This window comes from Capricornis sumatraensis, chromosome 7 (assembly GCF_032405125.1).
Source record: "Capricornis sumatraensis isolate serow.1 chromosome 7, serow.2, whole genome shotgun sequence".
Taxonomy (NCBI): Eukaryota; Metazoa; Chordata; class Mammalia; order Artiodactyla; family Bovidae; genus Capricornis; species Capricornis sumatraensis.
This window is the reverse complement of record NC_091075.1, coordinates 98,231,595-98,245,776: the sequence shown is the minus strand read 5'-3', so window position 1 is coordinate 98,245,776 and position 14,182 is coordinate 98,231,595.

The following is a 14,182-nucleotide window of genomic DNA, read 5'->3' as shown; positions in this document are numbered from 1 at the left end:
GAGGCGCGGACCGGGTGCCTCCGAGGTCCCTCCGGAGGCAGAGCCGAGGGTGGAAACCCAACTAGCTGGGGCGAGGGCGCCCGGAGCCCGGACGCTGCCCGAGCAGGACCACGATGGGCCCCACTCTTGGCGCCGGCCGATCGCGGGCCGGCAGGTGGGCTCTTCCCCGGCGGCCGCGCGGACCTCACCGGCGTAGGGCGCTGCCGGCGCCGTCTCCCCTCGGACTCCCAGCCAGAGCTGAAGTCGCGGCGTGTGTGGCCGGCGTGTTTTCTGATCTGTCTGTACCCTCCCTCCCCGCTTTATTCTCGGGAACACCCGGCCGAAGCGGGCGCGCGGGACACCAGGACTTAGCGCTGCTTCGGGCGCGGAGCCGCAGCCGGGTGAGCGGAGCGCGGACGGGAGGGCGCTCGCTCGCCTTTTGCAAGGATTGGAGCAGCCGCGTTGCGGCCGGTCCGAGTTTTGAGTGTTTGCGTGTGTGTGTGTGTGTGTGTGTGTGTGTGTACGTGTGCGCGTGTGCGTGTGTGTGGTGTGCAACAGAAGGAGGGGGGAAGAGGTGGAGAGAGAGGGAGAGAGAGACAGACTCGGTTCCCTGGCTGATCTGTACCGTCCGCAGCCAATCTCCCTCTCTCCCTCGCCCTAGAAGGCAGCAGGGACCGCGCTCTACCCCCGAGAGAAGGGAAGGGGGAAGTAGACAGTTAGCCAGCAGGGGGAGGGCGAGAAGAGGAAGTGGAGGTGGGGGTGGTAGAGGGGAGGAAGTGGGGGAAGGAGAAGGTCCAGGAAGAAAGAAAGGGTAGGAGGCACGGGGTATTATTATTAGTTTTTAATCTCTTCAGGAACATTGGCTATGTCCCGGCCAGCAAGAAGGGAGAGGAAAAATAAACTTCTTTGTGGATTCTTTCTCCTCTGATGACAATCAAAATCAAGACGTGAACAGCGAACACCAGCCTCAGTTCCTTTCCTGGGCCTCTGGGGATCAGGTGGCGGACCAGGCACCTGCACCTGTGCCGGGCTGCCAGCTTCCCCAGTCTCCCCGAGAGCTTGCCCATCAAAGCTCCTTCTCTTCTGCATCTTCCCTTTGCATCTCCTCCACTCTCCACCCAGTCCCCCGGTTCCCAGGAAATAAATATGCGCCAAATCGACTCAATCCCGTCTTAAAACAAATGAACAAGCAAGCACCCTGCAAACAACCACCCACCCCCACATTCCCCCTCAAGAGGATTCTCTGCAGGGTTGTGGGTGGTGGTGAAACAGATTTCAGGGAGAGGCTGAAATCCAGAGCGGACTTTCAGAGTATGCCTTAGCTACTCACTGTTCTTTTGATAGCAAGTGTGCTATCCTGAAACAACTTTTGCAATAAAGCCCGTTTTATAGACGAGGAAATTGAGGCAAAGACTCTCCTAGATGGCAGAGCTGAGCTCCTAACTCAGGAAATCTGATTCCTGAGCTCAAGCCTTTAATCATCTCATTATCCCTAATGAAGCTAGCATTTAAAGTGAAGCTTCAGTGTGACAATTCATGTAAATATTCTTAGCAGAGGCTTCCCAGGTGGTGCTAGCTGAAGAGAACCTGGCTGCCAATGCAGGAGACATAAACGACTTGGGTTTGATCCCTGGAATCTGGAAGATCCTCTGGAAGAGGGGACAGCAACCCACTCCAGTATTCTTGTCTGGAGAATCCCATGGAGAATCCCATGGAGCCTGGCAGGCTACAGGCTTGCAGAGAATCATACTTGATTGACTTGAAAGGCTGGCACATTTTTAGCAAAGTGCCTGGCCTGGTGCAGTAAAGACTTCAGTAAATGTCAGTTGCAACTTATCTGTTCCCTCAATGGGAGCAGAGTGGAGTTTATGAAAAAGAATATAGGCTGTAGTATCACAGTGGGCTTCCAAATCTCCATTTCTTCTTTGAAGGTGAATAAGGACACGTCCCTTTCAGAGTTTTGCTTGGATGACAATAGAAGACAGGGGTAAAGTGACTGGCACCCTGGCTAGCTTTCAGTGGAGACTCAATCTCTTTTTATCCCAAATTCATCCCAAATGCAGACGACATTCTCCCCATTCAGTCACTTCTCAACCCACTGTGGTTTGGATTTTGCCCTTGGCCACCCCCGGAACTGTTCTGCAGATAATAACACATACTTTAGGGGTGGTTGTGAGGATTAAGTGAGATCATGTGTGTGATCTTTGCTTGGCATCAAGAACATAATAGCTTTTGTGATTAATAATGAAGACCCAATTGCAAAATTCAATAGGCCCTGGAAATTCTCTCCATTTTTGGTTTTTCCCTATGAATCTTTGGTTCCTTCCCTCAGCTTTTTGCTCTCTCTCTGTTCTGTGAGCTGTCTCCTCTTTCTTGGCCTGCCTTCAGTGTTTCTCACATCTTTATAACCTACCCAGGGGGGATACCTAATGAAGAAAAAAATCTGCTTTGGTGATCTCCTCTGAGCTTTGAATATGTAGTTCTGGGTCTCTCCCAGCTCCAGTTTGCATTGCTGAAATTTCGCCTTCCAGCCTTTTGAAACCATCCCCAAGACTTCCCTTCTTTTAGCTCTGGTGCATAGCTCCATAGGGCTTCCCTGGTGGCTCAGATGGTAAGGAGTCTGCATAGCTCCATTGCTACTTTTGCTGCTTTATACTTGACACAGTTCTTCATTCGTAGAAGCTGTGCTATGACTGCTAGGGTTGACCATATATCTTCAATGCCTATCATTACTTCTTCCTAGATGTACTTTCTCTTCTTCATGCTTCCATTTTCTTATTAGAGTCATAAGTATAAACTAATAGTTCCTGTCAACAGGATTGTTGTTAAAAAAAAAAAAAATCATGTGACAGTCCATGTCAAGAGTTGGTACAGTGCCTGAAAGTGAAGAAAGTGAAGTTGCTCAGTTGGGTCCGACTCTTTGTGACCCCATGGACTGTAGCCTGCCAGGCTCTTCCATCCATGGGATTTTCCAGGCAAGAGTACTGGAGTGGGTTGCAATTTCTTGCCTGCACTATAAGCAGACAATTTACTGTCTGAGCCACCAGGAAAGTGCAGTGCCTAGCACATAAGAAATGTTTTAGAAGAGTCCGCTATAAGCTAAGAGAATTGCTTGTGTGTTTTTCTTTAACACAGAGGCCAGGCCATACCTATTTTTATATTTTAGTGACCAACCATGACATTCAGAATAAATGAGATGACAAGATGTTAAGTGGATAGAATGATCCCTAGCTGGACTCTCACCTGTAATTGCAAGAGTTGATAAAAGAAAAAATGTGAATGGAATCTAGCAAGCTGAAGAACATTTGTAGCAGCCAGCTTGTGAACCAAAAGTGGCTCATTTGCAACTAAACTACTCCCCAGAAGATGGAGCAAGCGATGAAACAGATGAAGTCAGCAGCATCACATTCATCAATAACAAAGAAACGACACATGTCAGACACTCTGAGTACTTCCTGGGGAACTGAATTAAAAGCAAACTGAGGGACTTCCCTAGTGGTCTAGTGGTTAAGACTCTGAACTTTCAATGCAGGGGCCACAGGTTTGATCCCTGGTCAGGGAACTAGATCCCACATGCTTTGTGAAGTGGCCAAGCACACATACATACACACACACACACACACACACACACACACACACACACACACTCCATTTATTTAAAAAAATCAAATTGAATTGGGAGTGGTACTTCCCTCATCACAATACCATGAAATGCCATCTTATCCCTGGTGGTTAAGATGGTAAAGAATCTCCCTGCAATGCGGGAGACCTGGGTTCGATCCCTGGGTTGAAAAGATCCCCTGGAGGAGGGCATGGCAACCCCCTTCAGTATTGTTGCCTACAGAATCCCATGGACAGAGGAGCCTGGCAGGGTCCATGGGGTCACAAAGAGTCAGACACTGCTGAGTGGCACAGCATAGCATCAGAATACCTTGAGATGCCATCTTATGATACTTGAAAACTATAGGCCAATGTTTCTTTTATCAAAGTTCACAGATCTGGATGGATGAAGCTATCACAGAGTGCTGGCATCTTTAGATGCCTTCTCCCAAAGTGAGACAAATAATAGGATTCATGATTCTGGCTGAGCTTCTGGCTTACTTGACGCGTGAAAGATTCGCAGCTATGCAAACAAGGAACTTCCGAGGTGAATACAGTGGTAGTACATGGTTGGGTTTCTTATTGGGTCTGGTCGGCTAAAATTTGTCTTAAATTTTAATAATAGGAATTCCTATTTTTATCTTAGAGAGTAACTGTTATAGTCAACCACTGAATCAGACAGAGGACACTTATCGGTCTCTTTTCCTAAATACAAGGAGAATTGAAGGGAGACATTTCTATAACTTAAAATAACAGCAGAAAGATGGTATGGGGAGGGAGATGGGAGGGGGGTTCAGGATTGGGAACACGTGTACACCTGTGGCAGATTCATGTTGATGTATGGCAAAACCAATACAGTATTGTAAAGTAAAATAAAGTAAAAAAATAATAAGAAAATAAAATAAATCTGAATTTTAACAGTTAAAAAAAATAAAAGCAAACACAAATTTGCAATTTTAGTGGCTTCTGTTGAGTTCAATTCTACTTTTGACCACAAAATCATGTCTGTGTGTAAGTGCGTTGTGTATGTATGTATGTATGTATGTATATATATATATAGAGAGAGAGAGAGTGAGGGAGCAAATGAGTGATCCCAACCCAAGGATCGAACCCAGGTCTTCCACATTTCAGGCAGATTCTTTACTGTCTGAGCCAGCAGGGAAGCCTATACATATGCATGTATACATGTCCTCTTATTAGCTCTCTTAAGCAATATGTACATTTATTTTCTTAAAATGTCCCATTGGCACTTATCATTGAATGCTTACAGAAGGCTGCAGTAGCAGTTGTGGGAAAAACATGTAAAAAGAATGTGTCTTAGGCTTGGCGCATTTTAACCTTCTAGTAAGTGAATCAAGGAAACCCACATGAGATAATCAACAAATATTGGGAGAAGTAGTATTCAACCATAGACTTAATAATTTGCTGTGTCAGTCAAAAGGAGGAAATCAATTGGAAATGGAGTAGCCAGAGAAGATTTCCTGGAAAAGAAGAGGCTTTATTTAGCCTTGAAAAATGAGTAGGACCTTAGACAAGTCAAACATAAAGGACTTGCAATTTAGAAAAGAATATCTGTAACAGATAAGTTGCAAAAAGTAAGAATGAGTTTGCCATGTTAGTAAGGCTGTGTCTGTTGGGACAAAGGTTGATCTGATTTGAAAAGAGCATATATGCTGGAGAATGCAGGAAATAGAAATGGATTGTAGGCTAGAATGCGTTTATGGAGGACCTTGAATGCCAGATCAAGGAGAAAGTAGGGAACTATAGAATGTTTTTGAGAAGAGCAAGCCAATGGTCTAACTCTCTAATGGTCCAAACTCTCTAAAATGGTCTGGAAAGTTTTAATAGCTAATCAATTTCCTGCCTTTGGAAGTAGGTAAACAACTTGGAGAAATTTTAGAACTAACTCAAATGCTGAAAGGTTGATTAAAGATATTTAAAGCTTTATTAATTGTAAACTTACTTGGCTACAAGGATACATATATATAGGTTTGATTCACAGTGGCTTAAACATAGGGGTTTATTTTTCCTCTTGTTGCAAGAAGTCTGCAGTTAAGAAGCTGTTGGTATTTGTTCAGTGACTTGATAATGTCATTACTAATGTTTTTGAGACTCATCTTTTCTCTCTTTTTTGCTGCTTCAGGGTCACCGCATGGCTGCTGCAACTCCAGCCATTGAGCCCTTGCTCAAGGAAGAAAGGAGGAGGAAAGGAAAGCACCAATCATACCTTTTTCCGTTTCATCGAGAGAGGCAAAATCTCTCTCAGAGTCCTGACAGAGATCTATTAAATCTCATTGGTCTAAACCGTTTTTCATGGCCATTCTTGCCTATAAGCATTCAAGATATGAATGAGTGAAAGTGAAAGTGAAGTCACTCAGTTGTATCTGACTCTTTATGACTTCAGGGACTATAGCCTGCCAGGCTCCTCCAGGCAAGAATACTGAAGTGGGTTACCACTTTTTTCTCCAGGGGATCTTCCCAACCCAGGGATGGAACCGGGTCTCCCACACTGCAGGCAGACTCTCTACCATCTGAGCCACCAGGGAAGCCCATATCTGAATGAGGGGGACTGGAAAATTAAGTATGTTTTCTGGCCTGGGAACATTGCCACTTTAAAATGGATCTGAATTCAGATATCAAGGAAGAAGGGAGAATGGAAAATGTAAAGTTACTGACAAGGAATGTTATAAGGACCCTCCCAATGTTGAGAGTCTATGAATCTTCAATCCATTTATTATTTTCTACCCTTTCTGTAAACTTGTTTAGTTTTTCTACACTCTAAAAACAAAAACAAACATCAAAACTCTTTTTCTTATCTATTTCACAAACTATCATCCTATTTCCTTCTTTAATCTCTGAACTTATTTAAAAAGCAGTCTATACCTAATATCTCACTTTTTCATTACCTATAATCACATCGCTTCATTTTATTTCTTATCGTCTGGAATAGAATCTTTGCACTCTACTGACACTGTCCTTGTATTAGGCACTAAACTTCTATCAGCAATCCAATCGCCACCATCCCTAGCTCCCCACCCCCACCCTCTCCCCCTTAAAGTTTCATTCTCATTTATCTTTAAGGGTTTGACACTATTTACCACCCTCTCCTGGAAACTCTCTTGCTTTTTTTTTATCTTATCTATTCTGGTTTCTTCCTATCTCTTTGATTACACATATCTTTGTTTCATTCATTCAACAGATGCTTAGTGTCTGTTGTGTTCCTGATGCTTCATTTGGTATTGATAATAGAGATGAAATGAAATGGTCCCTATGCTCTGGAAACCTAGTCTGCTGGGGAGACAGGAATATTATCACTTAAGAAACCTTAAAATAATTTTGAATGGCTGAATAGAGCAGCAAGTGCTACATAGAGGAGATGACACTTCAGTTGGGATTTGAAGGTTAAATAGGTGGCTTTCCAGGACAATTTTACATAGGATTTTCCAGGCAGAGGAAGTAACAAGAACACAGAGGTAGGAGAAGGCTTTCTTCTGGGACCCTCTTACAACTTCATACCCATCTCTTTCTCCAACTAGTTCCTCACTTAACTCACTTTAGCTATGTACTTTTATTTACTTACCAGAAAGTCCCCCGAATGCCTTTCCTACGCTAAACTTCCCTATAGAATATAAGACTCCATCTTTTATAAGTATTGTTGACATCGTAAATTCTGTGCCTCTGTAATGAAACTGAACCCCCAATCCACCTTCTTATTCTTGATTTCCACATTCTCCCGTGAATGACATCCTTATCCTTCTAGTCATCTAGGTCCCAGCTCTTAGAGTCACACTTGCCTCTCTCTCTTTCTGACCGCCATATCTAATCATTGCTAAGTCACATGAAGCTATCTTTTTTGGTACCTCTGCCATCCTTCCTTTTTATTTTTATTGCCATCTCTTTCATTTAGTTGCTAATTTATTCTGATCTAGAAGAGTCATAGTCTCCCAACTGTATTTGATGTCCTCCTTATTCCAACTGTATTTAATTTCTATTGCTGCATAAGAAATACAAACTCAGAGGCATTCCACAACACCCATTTATTTATGTTACAGTTCTGTAGGTCGATCCAGGTGGGCTCATCTGGGTTTCTGCTCAGGGTCTCAGACTGAAGGTACTGAACGTGTGGTGTTCTTATCTGAAAGTTCTGAGTAAGGATCTTCTTCCAAGCTCATTCATGTGTTGACAGAATCTAGTTCCGTACAGTTGTAGTACTGGAGTCTAATCTTGTTGGCTATTACCAGATTCTGTTATCAGCTCCCAGAAGCCATCTGCCATTTCTATCACGTGGTCCTCTCCATCGCCAAACCAGTACAGGAGAACTTCCTGCATGTTAAATAACTTCTAATCTCTCCAGAAAGAGTCCTTATCCTTCTAAAGGACTTGCTGAGGTCAGGCTCACCAGAGATAACCTTCCTTTTGTAAACTCAATTTTGCCATATAGTATAAGGGAATCACCAAAGGGATATCCCATCATATCCATAGCTTTCTCTTACACTGACAATGGAAATTATACAAATGACTGGGAATCAATTTAGAACTCCGCTTACCATTGTAACCACCTAAACGCTGCTACTAGATTTATTCTCCTACAACTTGGTTCGGTAACAATATTGCATGCGTGTGTATGCTCAGTCCTATTCGACTCTTTGTGCTCCCATGGACTGTAGCCCACCAGGCCCCTCTGTCCATGGAATTCTCCAGGCAAGAGTACTGGAGTGGGTTGCCATTTCCTTCTCCAGGGGATCTTCCCAACCCAGGGATTGAACCCTCACATCTGCATGTGCAGCATTGACAGGAAGATTCTTTACCACTAATCTCCCTCGGAAGCTGGTCAGTAACAGTATAAACTTTCTCAAAAATCTATAAGTAGTTGCCCATTAGGAACTAAATGCAAACAAAACAAAATAAATCCTCAGTTTGGTACTCATAAGCTTTCCACAATTTGTCCTCAACTTAATTTGCTGGTGTGTCTCTGTTCTCTCCCACATAGCCCCTGTGCTCCAGCCATAATAGATGGTTCTTTTCCAGTTTTTTCACTTGCAGCCTTCCTTTGCCTGGTTTGTGCTACTTAGGACCCATCTGAAGATTCTACCTTTTCTGTGCAGTGATTCCTAATCAGTCCAATGGCTTGTAAGCTCTTAATCCTTTAAATCTTCATAGCATTTAGTACCTCTCATAACACTTAAGAGAGTCTGTCATATGCTGCTTTTGTTTACTTTTATAAAGGAATAGCTGCTTCTCTAATAAAAACCAGCTCCCTCAGGGTTGGCAGCAATGGGAGAATATCCACCTGGGGAAGAAGTGGCTGGACTTCTCATCTGACTCGTCATTCCCAGAGATTTTCCATCTGCCCCATATTTCTCTGACTGATTCCTATTTTTACTCCTGCACTGCACTAAGGGATTCTGATACACCCTTCTGTCACGTTCTGGCTAAGCTTGAACACACAACTAATTTAATTTTGATTTTTGACACACAATTGACGCAAGCCTGGAAGTTGCAGACAATAATTGACTAAAGGCAATGGCAACCCACTCCAGTACTCTTGCCTGGCAAATCCCCTGGACAGAGGAGCCTGGTGGGCTGCAGTCCATGGGGTCGCTAGGAGTCAGACACGACTGAGCGACTTCACTTTCACTTTTCACTTTCATGCATTGGACAAAGAAATGGCAACCCACTCCAGTGTTCTTGCCTGGGGAATCCCAGGGATGGGGGAGCCTGGTGGGCTGCCATCTCTGGGGTCGCACAGAGTCAGACATGACTGAAGCAACTTAGCAGCAGCAGTAGCATGGAAATAAACACACAGAGATCAATATACAACTCCATGATCTGACTTACACCACATTTTGATTTTCTGTTTTGGGGATCTTTTTCTTCCTGGCTACTGTCCTACCATCGTTTTAGCTAACAATTGTTTAGCTGAAGTGATGAAATTAAAAGACCTTGCTCCTTGAAAGAAAAGCTATGACAAACTTGGACAGTGTATTAAAAGGCAGAGACATCACTTTGCCAATGAAGTTCCATATAGTCAAAGCTGAGGTTTTCCAGTAGTCATGTACAAATGTGGGAGTTGGCCCATAAAGATGGCTGAGCGATAAAGAATTATGCTTTAGAATTATGGTGCTGGAGAAGATTCTTGAGAGTCCCTTGGACAGCAAGGAGATAAATCCTAAAGAAAATCAACCTTGCACATTCATTGGAAGGATCAATGCCAAAGCTGGAGTTCCAGTACTTTGGTCACCTGATGCAAAGAGCCGGCTTGATGGAAAGACCCCGATGCTGGGAAAGACTGAAGGCAAAAGGAGAATGGGGCAGCAGAGGATGAGGTGCATCACCAACTCAATGGACATGAATTTGAACAAACTTCAGGGGATAGTGAAGGACAGGGAAGCCTGGCATGCTTCAATCCATGGGGTTGCAAAGAGTTGGGTACGACTTAGTGACTGAACAACAACAATATTTACCTGAACATCCACCATGTATCAGAAATCCCTCTAAGAGCTGGAGATGTAGTGGGAATAAACTGATTGCTTACTTTTTTTTTTTTTTTTTAAATTTAGGGTCAAGATAGCAAGACCCAGAGAGACAGAGGCAGGTGCTTCCTCATTTGTTCATAAATATTTATTGAGCATACATTATGAGCTATATGCTGTTCTAAAAGTTGGGGATATAGCCATATAAAAGACCTTTGAAATCTTATCCTCACGGAGTTTTCATTTCAAGAGAAATGGACAATAAAACCAAAGAATTAACAATTTCATAGAAGCACCATGAAGATAATAAAACAATAATACAACAATGCAATAAGCCCCAGAATAGTGCGTATGCGTATATGTGGAAGGGGGTGCTGGGGACGTTGGGGTGTTCCAGAATGGTAAGGTGGTCAGGAGACATCTCTCTGAGGACCCAGCATTTGAACTGAGACCTGAGAGAAGGGAAATTTATTCATAATGATTGAAGGAGAATCTGCTAAAGGGTTTCCAAAGACTGAGGATCTTACATTTTCTTAATGATCTACAGTGAGACTATTCAGTCACTCAGAGGACTTCTCCCAAAGGCTCACTCCTATTTTCTGTCCTAACTAAGAAAATCAGATAAGAATCCAGGCATAGACTTGGCGTTGGAGAGAGATGGAAGTGTCATTACATCGATCTGACATCTTGTTAGATAAAAGGCCTTGAAGGCAGGGAGAGTCGTTCATCGTTTAGCTCCACTGCCTTCCTCTAATTTCCTTACATTTCATCACATGCTTATTATAATATGCTTAATATAATATTTGTGGAACAGAATCCAATTGAATAGTGATAAGCTGAAGGGGTGTTACACCAGATATCTTCAACCAAACACATTTGTTTTCTTGTCTAACTATATAGAATAAAAAATGTTTATCTTCCTATAATGTATAATAATTTGATTTTAGATTTTGCTTATTTCCTTTTTTCCCCTGAATTCATTTCAACTGCTTTTCAACTAAGACAGTCCTTAAAATTTGAATGATATGAAAATTAAAGATGACTAAACCAATATAATAAGGAAAATGAATTAGTCAGATCCTTGAGGGCAGAAACAGTATTTTATATATTTTCACATCACCCATCATCATAGGACCCAAACAAAACCAAAATTAGCATCTTGGGGTATAACTTCTCAAATTTTCCTTTTTCTATGCCTAAGGCATAGAATATATCTCTGTGTTAATTGTATCTTTAGAATCACACAGTATTTTGACTTTTTTCTGCTTAATAAAAAATTAGAGAAGTTATACTCTGAAGGGATTGCACCCTTTTTTAATGCTTACCTATGTTGATTCTGCTTCGTAAAGAACATATCAGAACAACATGCTCACTAAAGTTTTATAACTAATTGACATGCCTGGTCATATTTCTCCTTGTATTTTCAACTCCACCTATACTGATCATTTCAACTGATAATGATGCTTTGAAAATATGCCCTTACATCTCCCCCTCCCTCAAGAAAAAGAAAATAATTTTCTTTATTTTTAAAAATTAAAAAAAAACTTTTGTATTTTTTTCTTTCTTTCTTTTGTTCTTTTTAAGAATTTTACTTGTAACAATGGCTATTCTCCCCTTGGTAGAATGCTTAGTGTCATGCTTGAATGACACCATGAGAAACTTGGCAAGCCCGTCTTGAAGCCCTCCTTCCCGATTGCTCATTCAGTCTTTTGTGGTTTGGCAGTTGGCGTGTCTCCTCGGGTGCCTAGCCCATTGTTTTCCACATGTTGTCTATGGGATTTGCTTGTGGAACTCTACCCGCCATCCTGATCAGTTTCTTCCTGCAGGCAGTTCAGGTGGCATCCTTCTGCTGTAATTTGTGTTTCAATCCTTATAGTCTCTTAAAGACCTTTTTACTTCATATATCTGTCTCTTGGACTTCGCTGTTTCTATACATGGCAGTTTGCTAGTTTTATTCTTTGGGGAAAAGCTGTTACATTAAAACAAATGAACAATCTCTCTTAGAATTCATCTCTCGATTCTCACTCATCCTTTTGGGGACTGGTTCTTAAACTGAGTTTCTAAAAGTATAATACTTACAGTGTTTTGTGCCCTGGAAGTGGTTCCATATGCAATTCAGTGAACATTTCCATTCATATTTTCATAGTGCTCTCCCAGGGAACTATGCCTCTAAGCCTCCAACAGTGAGGATTAGCTGGCAATGCAGAAATACAAGTGGCTGTCTCATTCCTCTTCTGCCTTCAAGCTCACCACCCACCTCTACCTTTTCCCACTCTCTTCTTATTTTATTTTATTTATTTATGTCTGCAGTGGGTCTCCATTGCCGCATGTGAGCTTTCTCTAGTTGTGGAGAGCGGACTTCTCTTTTCATGGAGCATGAGCTCTTGAGCATGGTCTCAATAGTTGTGGGGCATGGGCTTAGTTGCTTTGCAGTATGTGGGATCTTCTTGGACCAAAGATTAAACTCGTGTTCCTTGCATTGGCATGTTCTTAACACTTGGATCATCAGGGAAATCCTCTCACTCTCTTAACTTTACCTCCGTTTGTCCCTCCTCTTTCCCACTGGTCCTACCTGCATGCAGTCCTTGAGAAGGTTGGCAATAGGACTGTGGATTAAAGAAGTTTCTGACCCTCCAGTCCCTGGAGGGAGGTGATCTCATTTTTCACTTCAGCAACCCAGGGATACAGTCATTGGCACGCTGTAACCATCTGCCTTTTCACCCTGCACATAAATTTCTAGGTGTAACTGCTCAGATGATCCATGTAAAAACCTTAACAGGATCAATTAAAGTTGCTTAGGTATGGTGTGGTGATGGTGGTTTAGTCACTAAGTTGTGTCCAATTCTTGTGACACCACAGACTGTAGCATGCCAGGCTCCACTGCCCATGGTAATTCTCAGGCAAGAATACTGGAGTGGGTTGCCATTCCCTTCTCCAGGGTATCTTCCCGACCCAGGGATCAAACCTGTGTTTCCTACATTGCAGGCAGATTTTTTACCACTGAGCCACCAGGGAAGCTCCTTAGTTATGGTGAAGAATATTTTAAAAATAGAGACAGATAGAGGGTATAGATGTGATAAATATCACCACTGGGAACTAAGTTTATTCTCTACTTTCACTTCAGGACTTCCAGGTGTTTTTCTGTTGTTTCTTCCTTGAGGGAAGTCATTTCAAACTGCCCCTGGATATCTGCCCACAGAAAAGCAAACAGCTTTCTTTGACCACAAGTGATTACTACCACCAACTCCTCCACCCTGTTTTTCAATTTTTGAACTCTGGGGTAAATTCTTACCTTATAAAATGAAGATCTAGATAACTCTGGCAAGGAGCCAGCCTCTGCAAACCCGTCTTTTACTAGGCAATGAAGAGTGATTGCACAAACGCTGTATAAATACTTCAGGTATCCACGTCCTCAGTCCTGGTAACTATTGCTGAGCTGTAAACAGAGCAGGAGGGTCTGGCTAGCGCTGGGCAAGCTGAGTAGGATTTGGCTGAACTGGAATTAACACTGAATGGAAACCGACAGATCCTGAGCTCAGCAAGACCAAAGCCTGCTTTTTTTCCATTTTGATTATCCTCCACCTATACTAAGTATGCAACACATTAATTATTGCAACCCATGTTTTGAAGGAAGGGTAAATAATTAAAAAGGGATTCATGATTATCTTTGTAGCTAGTTCAGCATATATTTTTGAATTCTAAGGAGTTGACAAGGAATGCCCTCAAGCAATCTGATGCTGTTCTGTGGCAGCTGTACTTTTTATAAAATAAACTTCTTTATATTGGAGTATAGGCTTCCCTGGTGGCTCAGATGGTAAAGAATCTATCTGCAATGCAGGAGACCTGGTTTTGATCCCTGGGTCGGGAAGATCCCTTGGAGAAAGGAAATGGCTACCCACTCCAGTATTCTTGCCTGGTGAATTCCATGGGCAGTAGAGTCTGGCAGGCTATAATCCATGGGGTCACAAAGAGTCAGACACAACTGAGTGACTAACACACACACACACATATTGGAATATAACCAATTAACAATGCTGTGATAGTTTCAAGGAACAAAAAAGGGACTCAACCATACGTATATATGTATCTGTGTATATGTGTGTGTGCATGCTAAGTTGTTTTGGTTGTGT